Genomic DNA, 27,527 nt, shown 5'->3' on the forward strand with positions numbered 1-27,527 from the left:
TGCTCCTGCTTGCAGCATCTCTTTGAGCATGAGGGAGAGATTCTGCTCCTCTCCCCATGTCCCTCTTCTACACCAGTGCAGCAGGCGGAGTTGTTAATCCTAAATATATCAATGGATGTTGTCAGATATGTTTGGCTGTGTGTGTGTGCGTGCATGTGTCCCTCTGTGTCCCGTCCCAGATCTGTGCAGACAGCTGGCACAGCAGACATCGAGTGAACTGCCCAATGATCACAAGATCCATTAAGGTATGAAGGCACCTGGCCAGGTTTATTGTCAATGAGGCATGATCCTAGTATCCGGCAGATTGTACAGGACCACTAACACATGTATGCTCATTACAGTGGACACAGCTGAGTGAATGGTGGGACTTCCCATTCCCCCCTAGGTTGTCCAAAGACACTCCCTCTGAGATACCTCATTATAAACCGACACAAATAAGTTACATATTAACTCTCTGACGTACCTGGGGGCCACTCTCTGATGTATCTGGGGGCCGTCCATTATCTTATACATGTTGGTTCAATCAAAACATCTCTATCCATCATGCTGTCATCCTAATCTTATCTTTAAGATGGGTCAGTGTGTTCCTGTTATCTTTGGGAAATGTGCTGGTATTGGGGTGTTCTGGTACCATCTTTCTGGAATGTGTTTGCATGTGTGTTCTTGTTCCTAGCACTGTTCTCGCCAGATTCTGTGAGCAGGCCCCCCTTTTGCTCACAGCTTAACTTTGCTTTACAGCAGCAAAGCTTTAACCACTACTTTAGTTTAGGCCTCAAGCATCATACCAGGCCTCTAAACCAAGGGCTTATGTTTCAGGCTCTCTTCCTACTACAGGACGAAAATGGGGAACAAATAGGGAATATTATTTTGCTGGTAAATTTAAAAATACGGGTGATTCTGATCCCACTGAAATCAGTGAGACCCTATGTTGTTTTGCAATGGACTTTGATGGGAGCAGGAGCAGAACATAATATAGATAGGATGCAGCAAAACATGTATTCAAATAACAAATGCCATTGTGCTAGGTGGAGCTGTGCTTTTGGGACCCAAATGTCAGTGGGAAGGGAGAAGTGGCCTGCTGAGTTTAGAGATAGTAGCAGGCTAAACCCTTTGCTTGGGAAAGGTTCAGACCTGAATCCAGACTCAGCATCTCCAACCCATGTCTACTGGAGATCATCATAAAGGTGGGGAGGGACAAAGACTGACTGGGGAAACTATTGAAGAATTTTGACCTGAATCTGATACCTGACCTCTTCCTTCCACTACATCTCGTTAGTGTCATATACCATTCCCTTGATACACATGTGCAACTACAACTGATGAGTATTACTTATTATCCTCAATGAAAGTTGCACTGACAGATCAAGGACAGTGTGTGGGCTCTGGCTGACAAATGAATTTGTTATCATTAAAGGACAGTGTACCAAGATAAACCCCCAAGCACAACATTGATGCATACAGAAAATGCTTCACCTCAGAAGAAATGTTAAGGTACATTCTCTATCAGAAAAAAAGAAAAAAGAAACCTGCTAATTTCCGAGTTTCCTCATACAGGAGAAATGGGGAACCATAACTGAGGGGGAAGCAAGGCTGGAGAGACAGGACAAGTAGAAAGACAGAAATGGGGCTGAGGATGAAGAATAAGGAGACAATATTTATGTATCAGGATGACAGATGCATTAGATAGACAACTTTGCTGTATTAATAGAAAAATGTCACTTGTATTAAGGCCAAATCCTGAGTCCTCTTACATGTCTAGCCACTGTCCCAGAAGCAGAACCACCATGTGGCTTGGGAAGGCTCTGCAGAGTCACTGTACATTTTAAGCACTTTGAAATCTATTCCCCTGTTGATCCCACACAGTGGAGCATGGTCTTGGAGCAGTGGAATAGCAGGCATGGGGAAGGTGGATCTGTCATCATGTTCCATAGAGTAGAGATGCAGCAGTAAGAGAGAGCAACCTGAGAGCCAGTACAAGAGAGATTTTGTGGGACCAAAGTCTGGTTACTCTGTTTTCATATAGAGCTGGAGAGTGATTGTGGCCATAAAGATGTTTGCATGAAAACACCACGTAACCATCCCTACTGCTCATCCCCCACCCAAAGACATCACCTTTGTTTCTATGATTACAATGTTGCAAATAGAAGATGGTGACCTTGGGTGAGGAAGGAACAGTGGGAGCAAAGGGTGTCTTCAAAGAAGGAAATATCCTGTTTCCAAGCAGATGTCAGTAATAAAGAAGGAAAGAAGAGAAAATATATGAGGTCAGAGGCAGGATGGTTGTTGCTGAGTCTAATGTTTTTGCAAGTTTTCCACTAGCTTCAGCAGGTTGTTTTTTTTTTAGAGGCCCCTTTGAGTCTAGATTGAAAGGCTGTCAGGGCTGTAGAAGTGATTCTTTGCCAGCCTAACCCGAGACTATTCCGTTTGTTGAATATGAAAGTGAGACCTTTCTAACAAGGAATTGATGAGGAAGCTCCAGGACCTCAGCAAAATGAAATAAGCAGGAAGACAAAGGGGAATCTGTTTTACTACTGAGGCATCTAAATGGGGTTATGATCTCTAGCCCAAAGATGGGGCATATCAGAAACCTGCCATGAACATTTCTTCCCTGCACTGATTTATGAATCCCACAGCAGCTGCTATACCACAGCTGTCAGGAAAAGCCTCACCCACCTTATTGTTTTGGACTTTATGGTAGTAAATATTAATGATATAAAATTAGAATTCTTCATGCCAGGGCCATTAATCTGTCCCACAGGCCTTATAAACTATAAATTTATGTTGATCTTTGACTTCCAGATTATATCTTTAACCTTTAAATTCAATGGATATATAATCTTAAAGGTTAAAGGAATTAGCTGACAGTCACACATACATATACATCATATATATTCAGAATGCTTCATCTCATGGTTCATATTATTTATATGTGTATATAACCATGAGAAGTCTGAATTCAAACCACCTTGTGCAATGTTCCTGTTGAATCTCCCTAGCTAAGCACCGCTATGCCAGATCAGTACTTGTATGCAGTATTGTAGCCATGTCAGTCCCAGGACATTAGAGGTGAGTGACCATAATATCTTTTATTTGACCAATTTCTGTTGTCTCTCTCACCAACAGAAGTTGGTCCAGTAAAAGATATAACCTCATCTCTCTAAGATCAAGATTTGGACAGTGTAATGGTCCTCACTTGTGGTCTGGTTGGGAAGCATGGCCTAGTGGTCATGGCCACAACCCCAGACTGCAAAGGAGGTTGTGAGGATGGGAGCCTGGGCCCTTTCAATCCACCAGGCTCTGACCCAGGGCTTCTTTCTCTCGTGTCTCTCCCACTTCCTCCTGGGGTCAGCTCAGTCCAAGGCCTTCACCTATTGGGGAAATCCAAACCAAAAGAAGTAAAAGATAGTTACCAATGTCCAGGATACTTCCCTCTATGGTTGTCTCTGAGGTGGGTCCTCCCTTCCTTCAAGGAGGGCCCCTTTGTGCAGCAGTGTCAGAGCCTTTAGGCTTCCCTCTGCTCTGCTGGAGCTGTGGGCTGCAGGTCTGCTCACCTCCAGCTCTGCCCCCCAAATGAGCTACTTTCCTACCTTTTAATTCCTCCAGCAGATGGAGCATTTGCTGCAGGTGTGGCGGAGTGGGGCTAGCTGAGCCCAAATTGGTCCCTTAATCCCTTGTTGCTCAGTGTGGGGTTTGTAAACCCCATCCCACACCCTCCCCTTCAAGATGGAGCCTGGGGAGCTGGGGACATCCATTGCTCCCCCCCCCCCTTCCCTGGAGAATATGTCAGCATTCTGGTGGGCTTTCCTGGCTTGATGCTGAATTTGGAATGCGTAGGGCTGAAGAGACAGGTACCAGCGCATCAGATGGGGGGTTGAGTCCATCATGTTTAACCATCTTAATGGGCCATGGTCAGTGACAAGCTTGACTGGGTTTCCCAGGAGATAGTATCTGAGCGAGTCTATGACCCATTTTACCGCTAGGCCCTCCTTCTCTATGACAGAGTAGGCTTGTTCTCATGGGAACAGTTTGTGCTCAAATAGAGCACAGGGTCTTCCTCCCCCTTTATTTCTTGAGATAGAACAGTGCCCAGTCCCACATCGGAAGCATCTGTCTACAAAATTAATTATTTGGAGAAGTCTGGACTGAATCGGACCAATTCTATAAAGAGGCATTCTTTCAGTTTTTGAAAGGCTTTTTCACAGGCCCTAGATCAGTGCACTTTCTTGGGGCTGTTGTTTGTAACTAGATCTGTGAGATGGGCTGCAATCATCGAGAACCTTGGTTCAAACTGGTGGTAGTAGCCAGCAAGTCCCAAAAAACTGCTTACCTCTTTCTTGGTGGTAGGGCATAGGGTGTCCTTGAGGGCCTAGACTTTATCTATAAGGGGACAGATCTGGTTTTTCCCCAAAATGTATCCCAGGTAGGTGGTTTCTTCTGTTCCTATTTTACATTTTGCAGGGTTTGCTGTTAGTCCAGCCTGTCACAGGGAGCGGAGCACAGCCGCAACTTAGGCCAGATGTTCCTTCCGGGTTTGGCTGTAGATGACTACATCATCTATATATGGTGACAAGTATCAGAGGGGTAGCCGTGTTAGTCTGGATCTGTAAAAGCAGCAAAGAGTCCTGTGGAACCTTATAGACTAACAGACATTTTGGAGCATGAGCTTTCGTGGGTGAATACCCACTTCGTCGGATGCATGTCTGGGTGAGGGTGAGGCGTACGAGTTATGGGGCTGAAAAACCTGGTTGATAAGGTGTTGGAATGTCACGGGTGTACCATGGAGTCCAAAGGGCATAGTTTGAAACTGCTAGAGGCCAAATGGAGTGGCAAAGGCAGTTTTTTCTTGCAATTCTGGTGTGAGTGGGATTTGCCAATATCCCTTTGTTAAGTCTAAGGTGCTGATATACTGAGCTTCACCCAGCTAGTCTTGTAGTTCATTCACACGGAGCATGGGTAGGTGTCAAATTTGGAGATCACATTAACCTTCTGGAAGTTGATGCAAAACTGGACTAATATGGTCTGAGACTAATATGACAGGATTTTGCCACTCGATGTGGGATTCCTCAATTACCTCAAGCTCCAACATGGTCGGGATTCCTGTTTAACTGCCTCACACACTTTCTGGGGAAATAGCCAGGCGTTCTCCCAGATGATCTGTCCAGGTTCAGTCTGGATGTTGTGGTGCATGAGGTGGGTACTTCCTGGTTGGGAGGAAAACACTGTTGGGCATGCTTTCACTAGGCTCTGCACCTGGGCTGTTTGTTCAGGGCAAAGTTGTTTCACCACCTGCATAGCCTCTGGGGGACAGGACATAAGGCACTTGGGGCCCCAGTTCTGGTTCAGGGGTGCATGGGGTGATGAATAGGTTCGCTCATTCTTTCCACACCTTCAGCAGGTTAATGTGATAGACCTGGGTGGGCTTCAGTTTGTCAGGTTGTCTAAGCTCATAATTGACTGGCCCAACATGGCACACAATTTCATAGGGTCCTTGCCACTTGGTCAGTAGTTTAGACTCCATACTTAGGAGTAGAAGAAGGACCTGATTGCCTGGCCTGAAAGTGAATACCTGTGCTCCCTTGTTATAAGTGCGTTCCTGGGTTTGTTAGGCGGTGAGGAGGTTTTCTTTAGCCAAAGCTCTCACAGTCTCCCCCATAGTCTCAACACATATTGTAGGACATTTTGAGTTCTCGGAGTTTGTCCTTCCCACATCTCTTGGACCAGGTTAAGGATTCCCTGGGGCCATCTCTCATATAAGAGCTTGAATGGAGAGAAGCCAGTAGAGGATATTGGGACTTCCCGAACGGCATACGGGTCAGGGGATCAGTGATCCCAATGGTTCAGGTCTTCTGGCATAAAATTTTCAGCATCTGCTTCAGGGTTCAGTTGAAGCATTCAACCAGACCATCTGTTTGCGGGTGATAAACTAAGGTATAGGAGCTCTTTATTTTCAGAACTCCTACTCAAGCAAAGACTTTCAGTAGTTCCGTGGCAATAGTCTTTGCATTGGTGTTACATAGTGGGATTGCCTCAAGACAGCGAGTAGCATAATCAGCTATCATCAATAGGTGTTTGTATCTGGTAGCACTTTTTTCCAGGGGGCCGACGAGGTCTATACCAATTCGTTCGAAGGGGACATCGGTCACTGGAAGAGGGACGAAGGGGGTTTTCATCCAGCCTTATGGCCTGACCAGCTGGTATTCCAGGAAGAAGTTGCAGAAGTTTGGTCCAGGTGTGTCGGGGCAAGGCTGGCTGAGCCCAGTATGATCCCTTAATCCTTTGTTGATCAGTGTGGGGTTTGTACACTCCATCACAGACAGGAAATCTCCAAAGAAAACATGGTGTGCTGTCTGAAAATCCAATGGTTCTTTTGCACAGATAGCATGTTTTAACCCTGATGTCCTGAATAAATTCCATTTGGGGCAAACACACTGCACTACCCTATTCTGCCCCTGCAGTTTCTATCTAGGGCATAGATGTGTGGGCATAGATGAGGTATTCTTCTTTAGTGTCTTTCCTAAACTGTTAAATAGCTATCATTGGTGGGAATGACAGAATCCCTGAAATCTTCACCTGACTCTTACTCAGGACCTGATATAACTCCGACTGAATCAAAGGAAAAATTCCCATTTTCTTCAGTGGAAGTTGCATCAGGCAAAACAGTTAAAGAGGTCTATGGGAGTTACAGTACACTGAAGACTAATAACATCAGTCTTTAAGTAGAAATGAGATTCTGATACTGATCCTAGCCCTCGTTTCATTGAGTAAATAGGTTTATTTAATGTTAGCCAATGGAGAGGTCTACTAAATAATGCCAAAGGGAAGTTCTGCTTAAAAACTAATAGCATCATGTCTCCAAGTAAATACTGCTGGATTTTCCCCACAACCTATATGATACATCTGTTGAATAAGATGTAATTTGCTTGGAATTGTTTTGTTTAACCTGCTTAAAAATATTAAATTACCCCTCAATCTAAATGAACTGTGTACATAATCAGCAAAATGTATGCATTAATGAAAGATAAACCAGTAATCTTGTCATGATGTATAAAAACACACACATGGGCTATTTCTTGTCCAGAAAGAAAATAATTCAGAAGTTTGCTTTACTGTAGTCATAAATTTTAAACTTCTGCCACTGTGAGGTTTGCATTATACATGTCCCATAGGTGTGGAGAAAAGCAATCCCATTAATAGTGATAAATACATAAATAAAATTATCAGAACAGAGCCAGCCTGTTAATAAGCCTCAGTCAATAAACCTCAACCTTCATTTCAAAAGCAGCTGAGGAAAAGGGATACTGGAGACAGAACCAAATGGTCTCAAATCAACAAGAAGAAATCCAATAAACACAAGTGCAAAGTACTACACTTAGGAAGGAAAACACAAATGCACAACTTCAAAATGGGAAATAACTAGGTAGGTGGTAGAACTTCTGAAAGGGATTTGGGGACAGTGGGTCACAAATTGAATGAGTCAAACATGTGATGCAGTTGCTAAAAAGGCTAATATTCTGTGGTGTGTTAACAGGACTGTCATGTAAGACATGGGAGGTAATTGTCAAACTCTACTCGGCACTGCTGAAGCCTCAGCTGAACTACTGTGTCCAGAGGCACCAACTTTCTCATTTCCCCGGGATGCTTGATCCTGACTCTGCCCGAGGGCCTGCCTCCACTCCATCCCTTCCCCAAGGCCCCACCTCCACACTGACTCTTCCTGCCCCTGCTCTGCCCCCCACCCCTCTTCCCACCTTGTTCCACCCTCTCCCCTAAGTGTGCTCTGTCCTTGCTCTGCATCTTCCTGACCCACAGAATTTCCCAAACTTCTGTTCCCAAGGGAACAGTGCACTGCAGCTTATCAGTTACATTGTAGGACACAGCTCCACTTGCAACACTGCCCTTAGATTTCTTTATAGAGAAAGCAAGTATAAGTTTATTTAACAAAGAACAGAGATTAAAATGCTAGCAGAAATATTGGAAACAAAGATTTACGTATAAAATAAAATCATAAACTGTTCTCTATAAACTAAATTTAATATAATGGTCTCCTCTTATCTAATAAAGTACTGCTCACCCAAAGACCTTCTCACAGCATTTTTCAAACAGGATGCCTGAGGCCCTCCTTTCATAAGACCAAGACCTCTGGCACTTTGTTTCCCCAGATGAAGGATGTTCCAAGGGTGTCTCTGCTCCCTAGATATATTAGGCCATTCCTTTATTCTTTACCTGAAAACAATATTCTCTTCCCCCTCACCACCCCACAATGTTCACCTCTTCTTGTTAATTTCTTCTCTTGAAGTCCCCACAATCTCTTCATTCGCACTGTAGGACACACAATGGTCAGCCAGAGAGATAAATGTCTCCTACCTCCTGTCTGGTGGAACTTGTTACCTCTGTGTTACCTGCCTTTAACTTCAAGGCTTTAAGAACATAATTTTATTATATATCATATCTCCTTACATATTTTCTGCATATACATCTCACAAGGATTACAACGACCAGTGTAACACAGGCTTTTTGTAGAGACCTCATATGCCAACCTTTAGTGTATTATTATGCATATAACTGACCTGGTATGTTATCATTTTGTTTAATTATTCTTTGTACAGCACAAAAGAATGTGGGGCCTATTGCAAATGTGAATGGTTGATTAACCAGTGGTGATGAATGATTATGGATAGTCCCACATTTCTCCTCATGCTCTAAGTTCCCTCCCTCTTCACCATTTTCCTTTTACTAGAGTCATTTTAATGGGCTTTTGACCTATGTTTTTAAAAGCATGAATAGGGATTTCCCCTAAAGCAGATATCAACAATAATATGTGGCTCATCCTGCAGGCAGCACTGTCATTCATGGAATAATCTGAGTAAGCAACTTGCCCCAAGAGGTATTTATACATTACCTTTGCAATGTGTCCCTGGGGCCAAATGAGAACGCAAATTAGGTAACCCTAAATCCATCCACTACCAACTCAACTCTTTAGCATTTGGTACACACCGTTACCTTATTAGGGCATATATGTCTCTCCTTCGCCTAGGTAAAATTTGTTGATAATGTAGCAAAACTGTCTGCAATAGTTTCAGACCAAACAAGAATCTTGTATTAACACAGAATGTTAAAATGCGTTGTTGAGTTTATTTGGTTGTGTGTGACTGTAGTTAGCGCATTGTGATATGTGTCTTTTCCCTTCCACTCCCAAAAGGAGATGAAGCAAGTTCTCCAGACAGATCACTGATTAATGTTCACTACTCTAAACTTTCACTGGCTTCAGGAGTCGTTTATTGAAAATATTCAGCTGAGTCTCAAAGCCAACAACATTCCCCCAGGGTGCCCATTAGGCAGAAGGGCAGCACAGTTGTAAACAATCTATTTTGTAAAGTCGAGGAATGTGATAGAAAAGACATCTAAGTGGTATTTGGTAAATATTTCATACTCTGGAATGCACAGCTTGCAGGCAGAGAGAAAAATGTGGAAGACAATTTAGAAACAGTTTCCCCAGAAAAGAAACCTCTCTACAAATATTCCAACAATAAAAAACAAACTGATACTGGCTCAGGTGACTGGTGAGCAATAACAGTTGCAAAGATTTGGAGAGCCCTTTGCGTATTCCACATTCCAATATATAGAGTATGTACCTATAAAAAAAGGTGGCTTGCAGGGTAGATGAAGATAACTGGTACTTACTTTATGTATTTATAATAAAAATATAATATAATTAATATAAGCTTATATATACATTTAAACATTATTATAGGTGATTGTGTCTTTCTCCTCACACCCTTTGTATGTCTTCTCAGATTATAAACTCTTTGGGGCACTGCCTCTGCCTCTCTGTATGTTTGTACAGAATATAGTGCAATGGGACTGAGGCCTCTGAGAACCACCACAATATAATGTATTACCTTTTCTACTAAGAATATTGTCAATATAACTTGATGGAAGTTGGCAGTTTCAGTCGTCAGGTGATCACCAAGTCTAATTTTAGCACTGAGTTTCAAATTTTAATGAACTCAAAGATTTAAAGTGAAACTCAGCTGTATATCGTTTGTTTCTCCTGTTATTTTAATTGCTTTGAAGGATTTGTACATCTGGCCAAACTGGTAAACATGCATTGTGGATGTGATTCTCACTTGCACTCAAGCCCCCATTTACAGTGCAAGAATAGTGTAAAGGGGCCTTTGTGTAAATGACCTATGAATTTAGCTATCTCCATTCCCCTGGCTTTAAAAAAAAATCACTTAGGTCACTGAGTAGATGTTCGATTTCTGTGGAATGTACCATACTCATTATTTGTGTTATCTGACTAGTTGCATGGGTCATACAATATTATTTTTGCCCACTGATTGTTTTTAAGCAGAAGAATAATGAATGATAAGTAATGACTAAGGAACTCTAGCAAATTTTCGGGGGATAATCATTTGTTTTTAATTTTCAGGATTCATGAATCTTTCAATGTACTCCCTAGGGTCAATTGAATTATTGTAAAATACAAATATTGTAAATCCACATATCATCACAATCAAAACTCAGCACTATTAATCATGAAAAATATTAGTGTATCATTTTTATACTGTTTGACCATCTCAAGAGTCTTTGAGTCCAAATAATAAAGCAGACATATTTGTCCAGAACTCATCACTTGTTCATGGAAAGAATTGCAAAAGTCAGCAAACTTTCCAGTGATACCTGGGTTAATTTCAGTTTTTAAATGAAATCCAGAACCAGACTAGCTTCTTCTAGTTTCAGGTTACACAAAAATTTGAACAATTTGGAAGGCAAACTTTGACATGCATCAATCAATTTTTGTTGATTTGCATCAGACTGCATGCAAACTGCATCTGTTGTATAGATATTCTGCTGTTCTTAGTGTGTTTAACAACCCAAGTAATTATACTTGGGCACTTCCTAACTAACTCAACAGCAGCCAGAGCCTGGCATTGCCTGCAATCCAGAGCACCACCTTCCAAAATGGAAGATGGGTGAGCTTTGGTCTCTACAGCTGCATCCCACCTCCTTACATAATAATAGTGCCTGCTCCACACAGATATGACTTTTACATATTCCTAATTATAACATTGTGCCAATCCAGCGGAGCAGGCACATATGCAGATTAATTGTAATTAAAATATATATGCACATTCAAGAGAAATAATATCCAGTAAAATATTCCACACTCTCCAAAGCTGACACTTGGCTCCCTCTGCTCACTCCAGTTAAGTAAATGCCCATGAAAGGCCTTGCACTGTACTCTGAGGATGAATGGTTTGGCTTCTGTCAGATCAGGGGACATGAGAGTGAATTCCAAACTCAAGCACCCTGCACTGAGAAAGCCCTGCCATTAGCTCCCTATAAAATAAATTTGCAGGTTGTTAGCTTGATAGCCTTAGCTGGTCTCACATAAGGGGGGAAACTGTCTATAAGGTAGCTGTGTCTTGAAACCTTTACCAAACATTGTAAATAAGTCAACAACTTTAATTTCACCCATAAACTAGTGAGAAAGATAATATGCATTGTGTGAGAAGCACTGACTAAGAAGCAATCAGATGAAATTTCAGAGTTGACTGCAGCTATGCCCCAAGTGGAAGACTTATGATAATATATGGAGATATACCTATCTCATAGAACTGGAAGGGACCCTGAAAGGTTATTGAGTCCAGCCCCCTGCCTTTACTAGATGGACCAAGTACTGAATTTGGCACCAGATCCCAAAGTGGCCCCCTCAAGGATTGAGTTCACAACTCTGGGTTTAGTAAGCCCATGCTCAAACCACTGAGCTATCCCTCCCCGCCTAATATACTCAGTCTTGCAATACACCTAGTCTGGAAATGTCAAGGGCCTGGCTAATAGTGGTGAGAGCCACATCTGAAAAGAAGGGTCACAACCTCCTATGAAGAAAAGTGGTTTCAGTCACTGTTATCTGGGTGTGTATATATCAGTGTACAACAAAGAACTAAAAGTAAACTGGAAAAAAAGGTGAACTGGTTGACCATGTCTAAAAATTTATGCTCAGGAATGAGCAATACTTTTGCTAACTTAACCAGTGAAATAGTCTGAAATGTCACAGAGAAAGTGTAGGCCAGATTTATTATAAGCAATATTATTTAAATGTAGAAGCAGCAAAGAATCCTGTGGCACCTTATAGACTAACAGACGTTTTGCAGCATGAGCTTTCGTGGGTGAATACCCACTTCTTCGGATGCAAGCACGAAGAAGTGGGTATTCACCCACGAAAGCTCATGCTGCAAAACGTCTGTTAGTCTATAAGGTGCCACAGGATTCTTTGCTGCTTCTACAGAACCAGACTAACACGGCTACGCCTCTGATATTATTTAAATGGAAACTAATTCAAGTTTCAACATGGATGTGTGCAAGTAAATGTGTGATTCCTTGTGCAATCTGAGTAATTGACTATGTATAGTAATAGAGGTTTTAAGGAACAGAACTGTAGCCACAGCAGCTACTCTGCAAGTCCCCATCCCCTCTAGCAGTGCCTCTATATAGCCAGAAACATACCAGTACTGCCCAGCCTTCTTGCCCTGCAGCTGTAGAGAGTCACTGCTGAGAAATTAATCTCAGTGCATAGGGAACACAAAGTCACCCTGCATGGGTATTCCGTGGGCTCCCCCAACTGTTGGGAACTGTAATGGTTTTGTTGTATTTAAGGCAGGGGACAGGTTCGGGATACACTACATATGTTGAATTCAGAACTACAAATGAATTTTATCTTTTCTATTCCTGCCAACTCCTACATTCAATCTCAAGACTTTTCCTTGCCAATCATTATTGAAACCATCTGAACACCTAAAACATAGCATGTACCTGCACTGTATTTCAACATTTCGTGAGGAAACACAGCATCTTGACCTTAATCTTGGCAGGTACACTTCTCATTGACTGATTTTCAAATGCTTTGTTTTGAAAATCTATCAGTTTGCAAAAGACTTGAGGAACATGACCTCACTCTATGTCCAGCTACAACTGAGAAGGATTGCATTTTCCTGGAACTTATCCATTGCTTGAAAAATATTAAAGTTAATATGATGATCAAGAAAAAAGAAAAGGAAAGTAATGAAGACAGAAGGGTGCCAGAAACTATGCCAGTGAAAGTCACACAGACCCAACATATCTTGTTTTCATTTTAAATCTGACTATGCAGCAAATACTGTTAGAGGGGCGAAGATAACTAATTTTTCATGCTCAGATAATGGTTAGTCTTTCTGCTAAGAATACTGCATTGGCATCAGCTCTTGAGACTTTATCATGCATCTCACAGTATTTGTTGGGTTTTTTTCTTAAAGTCCCAGCTCCTGGAGTCAGTTGAATACATGAGAATCTCAGCTTTCATTTTGAAAAAGAAGTAAGTTCTTTGTCTTTATGCTTACAGATTATACTTAAAGGTTAAAAACAAGATGGCAAATAAAAAATAACCCTATATACATTGTGAATTTTAAACCAATCTCCTGATTTTTTGGGGGTAGGGGAGTGGACTCATGACCTTTGAACATTTGAAGTTGGCAGTACTGATACTGACATGGGTATTAAATAGCGCCAATTGCTTGGACGATTTTTAATCCATTATAAAAAGGATTGAGATAATTAAATAACTCAACACAGGCCAAACCTCCACAAGTTGGAGAGAACTTTAGGTCTCAAGATGGATTTGATTTTGAGGCAAAAGGCTTGGTATCTCATTACCTTTCCCTGGAGACAACCAGTTTCCCGTCTTCAGCGTCTTTAGCTCTATTTTATCTTATTACTCCTTCATGATGTGGAAATGTAAAAGTGAATTTCTTCTCTAATGTAAACATTTAATAGGCTAACTACTAAGTGCAAGGCTTCTGCATTATTTTTGTATAACTGGAACCTATAGATAATTCATTGCCTGCACTTCTTTTAACTCAGTTGAGTGAACAATTTTAATAAGGTTCAACTCTGCATAACTTGGCTTACTTATAATTTAAGTAAAAAGAGGTACCATCTGTGACGGGTTCGGTCACAGAGACTCCCTTGGAACTGTCACCTGATATGCTGAAACTACCTCTGAGCCTGATTTCCCTGTCAGCTTGGGACTCCAGAACCCTGTCTTGTTGAGCCAGACATGCTAGCCTGCTGCAACACAGACACAGGGTCTGAACCACATCCCAAAGGTTGCAGGCTTTAACTGAAAACTACTCAGCAAGTACTCCTGTCTTCAGCACCCAGACACCCAGCTCCCAATGGCATCCAAACCCCAAATAAATCCATTTTACTCTGTATAAAGCTTATACGGGGTAAACTCATAAATTGTCTGCCCTCTATAACACTGATAGAGAGATATGCTGTTTGCTCCCCCAGGTATTAATCACTTACTCTGGGTTCAATAATAAACAAAAGTGATTTTATTAAGAATAAAAAGTAGGATTTAAGTGGTTCCAAGAATAGAACAAAGTAAGTCACCAAGTAAAATAAAGCAAAAGCACACAAGCCTAATACATTAAGAAACTGAATACAGGTAAATCTCACCCTCAGAGATGTTCCAATAATCTCCTTTCACACACTAGACTCCTTCTTAGTCTGGGCCCAATCCTTTTCCCCTGGTACAGTGCTTGTTAGTTCCAGCTCAGGTGGTAACTAGGGGTTTTCTCATGACTGCAGGCCCCTTTGTTCTGTTCCACCCCCTTTTATAGCTTTGGCTCAAGGCAGGAATCCTTTGTCTCTCTGGATTCCCACCCCTCCTTCTAAATGGAAAAGCACCAGGTTTAAGATGGATTCCAGTATCAGGTGACATGGTCACATGTCACTATAAGACCTCATTCTTCATTACCCACAGGCTGGCCCCCATGTTCAGAAGAAGGCTTGTGGGTAAATAAACCATCTATAGCCAATTGTCCTAGTCAATGGGTGCCATCACAATTCTAAACCTCCATTAATGGCTCACACTTTGCATAATTACAATAGGACCTCAGAGTTAACTTCATATTTCTAGTTTTAGATACAAGAATTATACATACATACAAATAGTATGAACACAGTCAGTAGATTATAAGTTTACAAGAGATCTTTTGCATAAAGCATATTCCAGTTACATTATATTTACATTCCAAGCATTTGTTCATAAAGCATATGAAGCGCAACGTCACACCATCCATCTACTTGCTGGTTTGTATTATTTATCTAACCTAAAATTGTCTCTTTGAGATTTGGTTGAATAGGTTAGAATTGATAAAACATAATTTGCTCTTCTATAGCAAAAACATTAACAGAAAATATTGTTAAAGATAGGCTCCTGGATAAAATTTTCAAAGGCCTTTAAATGTTTTAGGAATCGAAGCCCTCTTGACTTTCAATGGCATTCAGGCTCCTAAATACCTAAGTCATATTTAGAAGTGAGACTTAGGCACTTCTGAAAGTATTAAACCACGAGTCCATAATCTAAGTAAGTGGCCTGATTCTCAAAAGAGTTTTATCCCTAACAACTCTCACTAAAATCAACTGACACTGTATGCACTCTCTGCAATGGTATTAAGCATGTAATCCAGGGATCAATCACCTATGGCACGCAGCCTGTCAGGGAAAGCTGCTGGTTTGTTTACCTGCAGCATCCGCAGGTTCAATCAGTCGCAGCTCCCACTGACCGCAGTTCACCATCCCAGGCCAATGGGGGCTGCTGGAAGCGGCGCAGGCCGAGCGATGTTAGTGGAGTGGTGGATCAACCAGATTTGTATCAAACTAGTTCAAAACTTCCAACTGGCAATAAGCAGAGGCCTTAAATAAATAAATAAACAAGAAGGAACTCTTAAGTGATGTTCAAGTGTAAAATAATGCATGTGGGTTACTGGAAGTACAGGGACTATTTTTATCCATGTAAGGGAATGAAATAAAGGATAGTACCATTAAGCCATTCTTTTTGCTTATGTTCATTTACCATGGGTACAATGTCTTTGCTGGACTATTAAATCTTTAATTAGAAACATTCCTGCCAAGCTTTGCTACTGCGTTCATAAGAAGCAAATAAGATCAAAGACCTAGAATTTCTTTTCCTTTTTTTCCATTTGTTCTTCTTGTTAGTGAGGTCGAACATAAGCTTGTTATCCAAAATTATGTGCTGAACAGAATTGGGGGGTGATTTGTTTTTTAAAGGAGAAATACTCTCCATTAATTGTTGTTCTAGATAGACTTTACCTCTGAAACAACTCACCCCAAATACATTCTGTACTTAAAGTACTCTAATCAAGTCAACTAGTGAAGGGATGTTTTATCATCTGGGATAGGACTATTACTTTCTCGTGCCTGCACAATGTACATGACTAATCTGGATATGAGATTGAATCTCTGCAGTCCTTTAGGGTATGTCTTAATTATGCTGCTCTTCATAATCTCTCATTAGTAGCAGTGAAGGATGATAAATTTAGACTTGCATACACACTGGTTTATGGGATTACATTAAAATACACTAGTGACTTCTATGGATTGATTTTGGTGCTATTCTGGTCTAATTTTTTTTTAAACTGGGGTTGATAAAGGATGCCTCTTTCAGCCTTAGATAGGGGCATACCTTAGAGATAGGGATGTTGGAATAAATTAATATTTACTATGTTCTCTGAGTTCCTCAGAGGATGTTTAAAGAAGGAAAAGTGTTATTACTTAATTTGACAAATGAAGATCCATATTAGCCAACAACAAATGAAAATGCTCATATATATGCTCATTTTCTCATGTATTCAATTATTTTATGGTGGTGACTGTGGGGGAAGGAAATAGGTAGAAAATGTCAAGGCCAGGGCTAAAATATATATAATAGTTGGAGTGAATGATCTGTGTAGAAAATGAGTTGTGCAATTTTATATATAGGGCCAAGTCCAGCTCATGTGTTAGTGGGTAAAATCCCCATCACTTGAATAGGAGACATGACCATTTACACCCATTCTGAATTTAATCCATACAGTGTTAACAATGATTGACTGTGAGAGGATAACATATGGAGACAAATTATGTGCAGACTTAACATCCTTGTCTTCAGTGGAGTTTTGCCGCTGCATAATTTGGCCTTTGATTTATCTTATATTTCACTTGCTAACCTGCGCTCTTATATATAGAAATATGTAGTTATAAGGGTAGGAAGAGTGAACTCCGAGCCATAATTTTGCATCTGATTTCACGTTTATAATGCCACAGATCTTTACTACATGAAATCCTCTTAACCATAAAAGGGATAATGTTTTCAGTGCTCATTGTTGGAGGAAGGATTAATAGATTTAATGGATTGGCAAACAAAGTCTTCAGTTCATTGTAACATTTTATTTCTTGATAATTTTGTTGTCAAAGATGTTAAAGTAAATAGATGTGAATGAAGACAGCTTAAATTAACTGCTATGATAATGGAAACAGTCTTTCCAAGCCAGAAAGCAGAGCTACTGGCCAGCTATTCACACCATAACAAATCCTCAGAGCTACCTAATGGACAGATGCTACTATTGTTCTGGCTGATGCCTCATAGACATATTTCACATCTGGTATTCGACTGCTTTGTTCACCTTGTTTGGATTTGAAAATCTGGACAGACAAATTGACTAGTGATTAGCATAGAGCCATGTGTGTGCTTGGCAAAGGCTCCTTTGCATTGAATTACTTGGGCCAGTGGCTTGCAGCAGTGATCAGCTTTGCAAAAAATAATTAAAGTTTATTGGAACAAACTCAGCCCTTCCCTAAGCAGGAGCAACACTCACAGAAGTCAATGGGAGTTGTGTTCACTTATGATATGGTAATAAAAATCATACCAGTGTCTCTTAAGCAGAGATAGGAAAATACCTTAGGGCTTGGCTACACTTGCGAATTACAGTGCAATAAAGGAGCCCCGGGCGTCCTAACTCACTTCCTGTCCACACTGGCAAGGCAAGTAGAGCACTGTGACTCCATGGCTACAGCACTGCTGGTACTCCACCTCAGTGAGAGGAATAACGTTTGCTGCGCCTTGGCTACAATGCACAGGGAAATGCCCTTTCAAAGCTCTGTTTCTGACAGCTGGCATGCAAGACATTAGTGTGGAATGCTATGTGTGAGAGAGAGAGGCAGGGGGGAGCGGGAGGTCTGCTGTGTCTGAACTTACAAGACAGCATGCTGATATGCTCTCAGCACCCCAAAAACCCACTCTCTCTCCCCCCACATACACACAACACACTCTTTGTCACACTCCACTTCCCCATTTGAAAAGCACGTTGCAGTCTCTTGCATGCGGGGATTGCTGCCCATAATGCACCGCTCCCAATGCTGCTGAAGTGCCGCAAATGTGGCCACGCCACTGCGCAAGCAGCAGTCAGTGTGGACAGACTGCAGCACTATTCCTACTGCACTCTCTGAAGGCGGGTTTAAATCACAGCACTCTACATCTGCAAGTGCAGCCATGCCCTTAGTTCTGAATGGGTTTGTTTGTGTGCCAGAAGTACTTTGCATAGTTTTGCAGACCTTACAGTTTGAAATGGTTTAGGCTGAATGAACCCACTGTCAACTCTTGTTACCAACTCTTGGGCAAGAAACAGATTTATGTGTGTCACCATTCAGGACAACTGCATCTGAATTCCCCCTCCATGGTCCATCAAAAGCATCTATTTTTAGGCTTCCAGCTGTCAGCCATTACCTTGCTTGGGCAGAAATCCTGATGGGGATTTTTCCAGGCTGAGCCATTCCATGTGTACACTGTGATATTCCCAGTAATTCAGACTCCTGAAACAGACCAATATCTGCATGTTGCTTGCTCTCCAAAGGCTTCTAAGCAGCATAAATGCCAACAACTAAGTTACCACACAGCCCTTTCTAAGCAATCACATTTATTCTTAAGGTAAAAGCATTACAAAAAAAACCATATAAAAGCTCTTGTATGCATGGTAAAAGATTCATAGATGCATAGAGTCTAGGGCTGCAAGGGACCTCGAGAGTTCATTGAGTCCAGTCACCTGCCCTCATGGCAGGACCAAATACTGTCTAGACCATCCCGGATAGACATTTATCTAACTTACTCTTAAAAATCTCCAGAGATGGAGATTCCACAACCTCCCTAGGCAGTTTATTCCAGTGTTTAACCACCCTGACAGTTAGGAACTTTTTCCTAATGTCCAACCTAAATCTCCCTTGCTGCAGTTTAAGCTCATTTCTTCTTGTTCTATCCTTAAAGGCTAAGATGAACAAGTTTTCTCCCTCCTCCTTATGACACCCTTTTAGATACCTGAAAACTGCTATCATGTCCCCTCTCAGTCTTCTATTTTCCAAACTGAACAAACCCAATTCTTTCAGCCTTCCTTCGTAGGTCATGTTCTCTAGACCTTAACTTTGGAAAATCATGGGAGACAGGAGAGATTCCAGAAGACTGGAAAAGGGCAAATATAGTTCCCATTTATAAAAAGGGAAATAAAAACAACCCAGGAAACTACAGACCAGTTAGTTCAGTGTTTCTCAAACTGGGGTCGCCGCTTGTGTAGGGAAAGCCCCTGGTGGGCCGGGCTGGTTTGTTTACCTGCCCTGTCTGTGGGTCCAGCTGATCGCAGCTCCCACTGGCTGCAGTTTGCTGCTGCAGGCCAATGGGAGCTGCTGGAAGCAGCGGCCAGTAAGTCTGTCGGCCCGCACCGCTTCCAGCAGCTCCCATTGGCCTGGAGCAGTGAACTGTGGCCAGTGGGAGCCGCGATCGGCTGGACCTGTGGGGGGGGCAGGTAAACAAACTGGCCCGGCCTGCCAGGGGCTTTCCCTACACAAGCAGCGACCCCAGTTTGAGAAACACTGAACTAACTGGTCTGTAGTTTCCTGGGTTGTTTTTATTTCCCTTTTTATAAATGGGAACTATATTTGCCCTTTTCCAGTCTTCTGGAATCTCTCCTCTTTCCCATGATTTTCCAAAGATAATAGCTAGAGGCCCAGATATCTCCTCTACTAGCTCCTTGAGTATTCTAGGATGCATTTCATCAGGCTCTGGTGACTTGCAGGCCTCTAACTTTTCTAACTGATTTTTAACTTGTTCTTTTTTTTTATTTTATCTTCCAAACCTACCCCCTTCCCATTAGCATTCACTATGTTAGGCATTCCTTCAGACTTCTCGGTGAAGACCGAAACAAAGAAGTCATTGAGCATCTCTGCCATTTTCAAGTTTCCTGTTACTGTTTCTCTCTCCTCACTGAGCAGTGGACCTACCCTGTCCTTGGTCTTCCTCCTGCTTCTAATGTATTGATAAAAAGTCTTCTTGTTTCCCTTTATTTCTGTAGCTAGTTTGAGCTCATTTTGTGCCTTTGCCTTTCTAATCTTGTCCCTGCATTTCTGTGTTGTTTGCCTATATTCATCCTTTGTAATTTGTCCTAGTTTCCATTTTTTATATGACTTCTTTTTATTTTTTAGATCATGCAAGATCTCGTGGTTAAGCCCAGGTGGTCTTTTGCCACATTTTCTATTTTTCCTACCCAGCAGAATAGCTTGCTTTTGGGCCATTAATAGTGTTCCTTTGAAATACTGTCAACTCTCCTCAGTTGTTTTTCCCCTCAGTCTTGATTCCCATGGGACCTTACCTATCAGCTTTCTGAGCTTACCAAAATCTGCCTTCCTGAAATCCATTGTCTCTATTTTGCTGTACTCCCTTCTACCCTTCCTTAGAATTGTGAACTCTATGATTTCATGATCATTTTCATCCAAGCTGCCTTCCACTTTCAAATTATCAAATTATCCTCCCTATTTGTTAAAATCAAATCTAGAACAGCTTCCCCCCAGTAGTTTTTTCAACCTTCTGAAATAAAAAAGTTGTCTGCAATGCAGTCCAAGAACTTATTGGATAGTCTGTGTCCCACTGTGTTATTTTTCCAACATATATCTGGATAGTTGAAGTCCCCCATCACCACCAAATCTTGGGCTTTGAATGATTTTGATAGTTGTTTAAAAAAAGCCTCATCCACCTCTTTCACCTGGTTAGGTGGCCTGTAGTAGACTCCTAGCATGACATCACCCTTGTGTTTTACTCCTTTTAGCCTAACCCAGAGATTCTCAACTCTTCCATCTACTATATCCATCTCCACCTCAGTCCAAGTGTGTACATTATTAATATATAAGGCAACACCTCCTCCTTTTTCCCCCGTCTATCCTTCCTGAGCAAGCTGTACCCATCCATACCAATCATGTGTATTATCCCACCAAGTTTCAGTGATGCCAACAATGTCATAGTTGTATGTATTTATTAGCACTTCCAGTTCTTCCTGCTTATTACCCATACTTGTCGCATTTGTATATAGATACTGATTTGATCTTGCCTCCCAGTTTTGCCCTGACCTTCCTTTCACTCTGCCATTATAGCCTACGCTCTCTCCTATTTCCGACCCATCTCCCAGGTATCCATGTTCTTCACTTAGCTGTGGGCTTTGCTCACCTGTCCCCGTCGAACCTAGTTTAAAGCCCTCCTCACTAGGTTAGCCAGTCTGTGTCCAAATAGAGTCTTTCCCCTCCTCAGAAGGTGAACACCATCTCCGCCTGGCAGTCCTTCCTGGAATAGCATCCCATGGTCGAGGAAGCCAAAACCCTCCTGGGGACACTATCTTCACAGCCAGGCATTCACCTCCACAATGTACCTGTCTCTGCCCGGGCCCCTACCTTTGACAGGAAGGACTGAAGAGAATACCACCTGCACCCCAAACTCCTTCACCCATACTCCCAGAGCCCTGTAGTCACTCTTGATCCGCTCAGTGTCACACCTCTCAGTATCATTCGTGCCCACATGGATGAGTAGCATGGGGTAGTAGTCAGAGGGCTGGATAATCCTCGACAATGCCTCTGTAACGTCTCGGATACAGGCCCCCGGCAGGCAGCATACCTCACGAGATGAAATGTCAGGGCGACAGATGGGTGCCTCTGTCTCCCTCAGCAGACAGTCTCCGACTACCACTACCCGACGTTTCCTATTCACAGTGGTGGCAGCAGACCTCCCAGCCTTAGGGGTACGAGGCTTCTCCTCCTCTGCTGTAGGGGGTGATTCCTTCTCTCCTGTATCGAGAAGAGCATAATGGTTTCCTATAACCACGGTGGGAGGGTTTGGAGCAGGGGTGGAGCACTGCCCACTGCCAGAAGTAACCACCCTGAGCCATCTCCTCCTCCACCAGTGGTGTGTCAACAGTCCTGTGTACTGGGACAGCTACCTCAGCTGTCTCCACATGGACACTGTCCAGGAATTGCTCATGGATTTGGATGCTCCTCAACCTAGCCACCTCGTCCTTTCACATTGGATGGTCCCCACAACCTGGATATCAGTAAGTGGGAATTGCAAGTTACAGTCCCTGCAAAACCACACCAGGATCTGAGTAGAAGCATCCATGCTCAGGTGCTCTGTCTGGCTACAGGCGCAGGTGGAGGAGACAGAAGCAGTGCTGGCACAGGTGTTGCGGGTCTTCCTAACCATCATAGGCCTCCCTCTGTCAAACTCCCTCTTAAACTCCCCTGTCTGCAGCCCCCATCCACTTTGCTCCCCTGGTTGCTCTGCCTCTAGCTTTTAAAGCCTGTTTGCCTAGGTCAGTCCCACCCTCCCCGTGAGTCACACTGGGGAAGGCTAATCAAAGGCAATCAAGGGAACAATCAAGGGAACATGGTCAGGCATACAGTCCCAACTGCCACAGCACCTGAAACTTCAAAAACTTGAAAAGCATCAATCTTAGGCCAAAGTCCTTCCAACCATTCCCAGGAAGGATTGTTCCTGGGGAAAGAAGGTCCTGTCCATTTGTCCATTTGCTGGATCAGAAAAAAGACCTTAAGTCAGAAACTCGGGCTATTTGTCCATTATCTGTTGGTCTCTGGAGAATCCAGTTTGAACTAGTATATGTGAGCCTCTCCAGCTGGAGACATACTCTGTGTTACAGCCAGAGTGAATCTGCATAATCACCCACACTGTTCTTAGTTCTTTGAGGAGCTGTGGTCATCTTCCCTCGTGGAATTACATACAAGGCCTGGCTCACAATAATACATAAATTTAATACAGTAGGATCTGCCACAATATGTATAGTGTTTGTATGGGTTAAATGGTACATCAGATATGTGTCTACTTGCCTGTCTGGGAAATATTATATGGATTTTTGCAGCAAAGGCAGATCCTTATGCCAAATTCATCAGCAAAGAGCAGCCTTTGTAGACAGAGCAGAAAAGCTAATAGAAAGCTTCACAGAGCAGAATAAGGCACGGTCTTTGAGATACAAGGCCATAAAAAAAATCTAACAAAGAGAATCGAGAGAGTAAATGAATGTAAACATCACCCCTTCAACCTAGATTTCACCTAACAATGGCAAAATAATAATTAAAATACCAGAGTGGTTTAAAAATACATTAGGGAGCTCTGGTTGATGACAATAACTCTTGAAAATGGATGGTGTAAAAGGTTGAGCTGACCTTTCAAGGGAGTTGGAGTTCATATGCACATATGCCAGGCTTAGCGCCTCTTCCCAAGTGGAGGGTAGGAATACAAGTGTCACATGATGGGGAGCATGTGACTAAGAACCAGGGCTGCTGAGAAACATAAGGGTGGTCTGTGATCATTCAGGGACAGCAGACTTGAAAGTGAACATTCCACCAAAAAGCAGGAAGAATATCCAGGAAAGGGCCAGTGATGAGACCTGAGTTGAGTCACACTCCAGAACGTTTAACTAGAAGGCCTGGAAGAGAGACCTGCAGGGACTAGTCACCAGCGAGGAAGGCTGGATGGCCAGGAGCCCATTATGAGGAAAGCCTCAGCAGGAACAGGGCTAGGACTAAGAACCTTGTGCCACGGGTGGAGGTCCAGTAGGAACGGTGGATGGAAACTTTTTGTGTAGTTTTGAACTTTGTGTCAATAAATGAAACTCCCAAAAGGTGAGAGTTATTGAGAATACAACTGCAATGTGAAGTCTGATAAACTGGGGAGAAAGAAAAACTGAGGTAGTGGGAGGGCCAGAGAAGCCATACCAAGTAAGCCCTTCTACAGATGGTGATGCTATGAAGCCACAGGAGGGAAAAAAGGAAAGAAAGGAATTTATTTAAGACTCCGAGTATTAAAACAGAGCCCTGGAAACTGTGAAAGAACTGTAGGGATTATTTTATTGTCTCCTTTATGTCTCTCCTGGGTTTTTCTGTATTTTGCATCTGAAGCAGAAAACTAATCTATCATCTAATTGGCATACCTCAAGGATAAACAACAAATTGTTTACATCATTTCTCTTACCTCTTTTTCTACCCAGCTATCTGATCCCCTCTCTTACTCCACTTTAAATAAATCCAAATGTTGTCTATTCCATTACACAAGAGGCACTCTTTTTACTCTGACACTTTTTTTCAAATATTTATGAAATCATGCACAGGGATTCAAAATTATAGCGTCTCTGTGAATATAACAGTCCAATTAACCTCTGATTGAGGTGGGGAGGGTGTTTCCTTGTTTCTTCTCCAGTTGCTTATACTTATAATTGACATACAATCAAGTTCATTTTACTTGCAGAAGCCTGGAAGCCATGTCAGGATTCTGCTTTGGTGACTAAACTTATTTACATTTTTTCCTAAGTATCTGTTATGTCTTTCAGCTGTTCATTAAATGTGTATTGTGCTTCTTTATAGGGTATGAGAAGAAAAAAGATTAGTCATAAGGTCATTGGGAGATATTGAGGATGACCAACGTCAATTTTCTCTGGAAATTCAGGACAGAAAAATATATCTTCAGCTTAAAAATCATATTTATGGAATAATGAAGAATATTATAAAAAAAGAACTGGAATCTATTACAGTAGGACCAAATTCACTACTATTGTCCATACCTAAAAACCCATTGAAATCCACCCATTTGCATCAACAGTGGATTTGCCCCACAGAATAAAATGCATTTTCCAGAGTGTGGAGATGTATTTGAGAAGGGCTGTCCACATTTTATAGGCAATTCTATGCATGTTAAGCATTAGCATTGAGCCCTCTAACAGCAGTCAAGATTTCCAAGATGAAAAAATCAACTCTTAATTTAGAACATGAATCCTCCAATGCTTGAGGTTGTTCAGATGTGATGTCCAGGTTTGGCCAACAGGTCATTTTCAAAGTTCAGCTACAGATACAGGTTTACATATTTCAAGCACCCCCAAATTTCAGAGCTGTTCAGATCTAGGGGTTTGGTTTGGATCCTCACTAAAATACTTATATCACAAAACCTTCAGTACAATCAGTTTTACAAGGATACCACAGGAAGACTAGACCATGAAGACTGAGCTCCTCTCCCCTCTGTAGAGTTGGTCTCCCTTCAGATGAGAAATAGAATGGACCGATGGGCATCACATGAGGAAAGGTTTAGCTTTCTGCCACATGAAGCAACTGAGACCTTGTACTGCAAACCTTGCTTCTTTCTCTGACTCACTAGAGTCCATGCTTATTCCTATTATGGGCGTATATCTCAAAGACTGTGCCTTATTCTGCTCTTGAATGTCATGTTAGGACACAGAACTATGATTTCAGTTCTGGAATAAGCAAGATCCAGGTTGCAGTGAGCTGTTGGTGAAACCTTAAAAACAGATGTGTTCCTATCTGAAAACTTCAGATCCAAGCTGCCCAAGATTGGGGGAGTTTGCATTCTTTATTCTGGTTCACGTGCTCTCAAAAGGTTACATTCAATTTGAATTAGTATCCAAAGGTCAGACATTTAAGTACATGTTATTCAGTCTTCTTGGACATGGGCTGGGGACACTATAAATAAAAAGCTTCTCTCGTGGTTTGTCAGAACTGCCACCCAAAGACACACCAAGAACTACAGAGACGGCATCAGAATGAAAAGTTATGGCGGGAAAACATCAGAAACTTTTCAAAGCTCAGTTTGGGTGAATATTATTGTGTGAATATTCAGGCTGGTTCTTAGCTTACCTGGTCTGGTTTAACAATCCGTAGTTTTGAGATGAACTGGACCTTAATAATTATTAGTACTAAGGAGAAAACAGGAAGATTTTGTTTTATTCATATGTTGTATGGAGTCAATTTGTTTGAGTTTATGTTGATGAAGATTTTTTTGTTACTTCTATTTTGATGTTTTCCTTCCCCGGGGACTGCAAGCTGACATTGTGGAAAGGATTCTGTGCTCCAGTGACTCTGAGAACTATGCTAATGGAAGTTTTAACTTCTGCTAGGGTCACCCAAAATGGACAGGTCAAAAGGTGAGGACCAGACAAAAAGTAATTCACTGGTCCTACAGGATGGGGGTGGAGGGGTTGAGTTATACTTCAATTTACATGTCTTCATAAAAAAAAAGTTAAGTTACAGAAACACAACAAAGTAGCCATTCCGGAAAACAGTATGCCAAAGAAATGTACTATGTAAATGTATCATCATAGGAATGAGGAGTCTTGGTGAAAGCCAACAGGAAGCCAAGACTCTCCGAAGTTCTTTACTGTTTTAAAAACAAACTAGGAAAATAGGTTTCTGGAATATTAGAACAATGGATGCAACAGCAAATGCCACACACACTGAAAGATTATGATTACCATAATCTTAAAATCCCTGGAATAAGTGAATGTTGATGACCAGCAGATGATTAAGACCTATTCAAAAAAATGAAAATAAAGTCATAATATATTTGGTGATGTGAGATGGTTGCCACTCACAGGTAGTAGAATTAATTATAACTCTCACAGCAGAAAAATCAACTATAAACTGGGAACCAGTTAACAGCTGATTGCTTCGAGCTAGGTTTCAAAGCTGATATATGAGCATGACAATTATACAAACCACCAGACAACTACAATGATGAGATCAAAGATCAGTTTGACAATTGCTTACAAACTGATTGAAAATATGTCCAAGGGAAGATTTCAGTGCCAAGGTTGAGGATGACAACAATGGAGTGGAGAAGGTAATAAGGAAGGAGAATTGGTTCCCAAAATCAGAAACGTGACAGAATGGTTAAACTGTCTTGTATCTGGACTTTTACCTGGTGGAATACTATCCCCACACAAAGATATCTATAAGGAATACCATTCACACACAAAGATATCCATAAAGTAACTTGGAATTCCCCAGATATAGTCACCAGGAACCAGACTGACCATCTATGTACAGGAAGGAAATTTAGATCAACTGTCCAGGATGTCAAGGCATACAGAGGGGCTGAGGATGGAAGTGACCACAATTTGTATGGCAATACTGAAGATCAAACTTAAGAAAAACAAGAGCACCAAGAAAATTGACAGCAAAAGTCTAGTAGACAAACATAGAAGAATTTCAAACTGAAATGAAGAACAGATTGCAGGTACCATGAGTTATATATAGATCCATCAAAAGAAGTCAACATTGACACACCAGGGTCCCACCTGTATAACAATATAATAGATACCACTATAACTGTAGTTGGTTAACAGCCAACGTAAAACATCAACTCCTCAAAAACATCTCCAGAAAAAGAAGTAGCAAAAATCTGTAGATAAAAAGGGAAAAAGCAGTAAAAAGCAGAGGAAGAAGAGACAAGAGGAAATACACAGATAATTTTGCAAAGAAGCTGAAGTAGCTGCTGAAAGAAGTGATACCAAAAAAACTTAACAATTTTATATCAGCCA

Source organism: Mauremys mutica, chromosome 4 (assembly GCF_020497125.1).
Source record: "Mauremys mutica isolate MM-2020 ecotype Southern chromosome 4, ASM2049712v1, whole genome shotgun sequence".
Lineage (NCBI taxonomy): Eukaryota > Metazoa > Chordata > Testudines > Geoemydidae > Mauremys > Mauremys mutica.